The sequence below is a fragment of the Condylura cristata genome, unplaced genomic scaffold (genome assembly GCF_000260355.1).
Source record: "Condylura cristata isolate star-nosed mole 26May11 unplaced genomic scaffold, ConCri1.0 scaffold00022, whole genome shotgun sequence".
NCBI classification, from domain to species: domain Eukaryota; kingdom Metazoa; phylum Chordata; class Mammalia; order Eulipotyphla; family Talpidae; genus Condylura; species Condylura cristata.
The window spans coordinates 19,818,335-19,818,799 of NW_004567123.1; positions in this window are offsets into that span (position 1 = coordinate 19,818,335).

Consider the following 465-nt stretch of genomic DNA (forward strand, 5'->3'; position numbering starts at 1 on the left):
AGCCGCTTCCAATGTATGGTTCAAAAATCATGAGGTAAAGTGTTATCAAAAATTGTTTCTCAAGAGCTCCAAGGAGATTAATACCCTTAGCAATAGCTAACACTCTCCTTTTGTTAAAAGCAAATCAAACAACCACGTGACTCTCTTCTTGGACTTTGGAGAAGCAACCACAGCCCCTTTGTGCTGAGCCCTGGAGGCTGAGCTGACGCTCTGAGCATCGGTATGTGGGGACAGAGGGCAGGTGCTTCCTCTCAGAAGAGAACGGAGAGATTGTGGAGGGTAGAGTGGGACGGTGCGGGGAAGAAGTCCCTCTTGAAAGGCAGCTTCTTGGAAAAGAAAACAGAGAAATACTAAGAATCTGGACCTGGCTTCCCATAAATGACTCTGGGGGGGTGGGGCAGTGGATAGATAGATAGATAGATAGATAGATAGATAGATAGATAGATAGATAGATAGATAGATAGA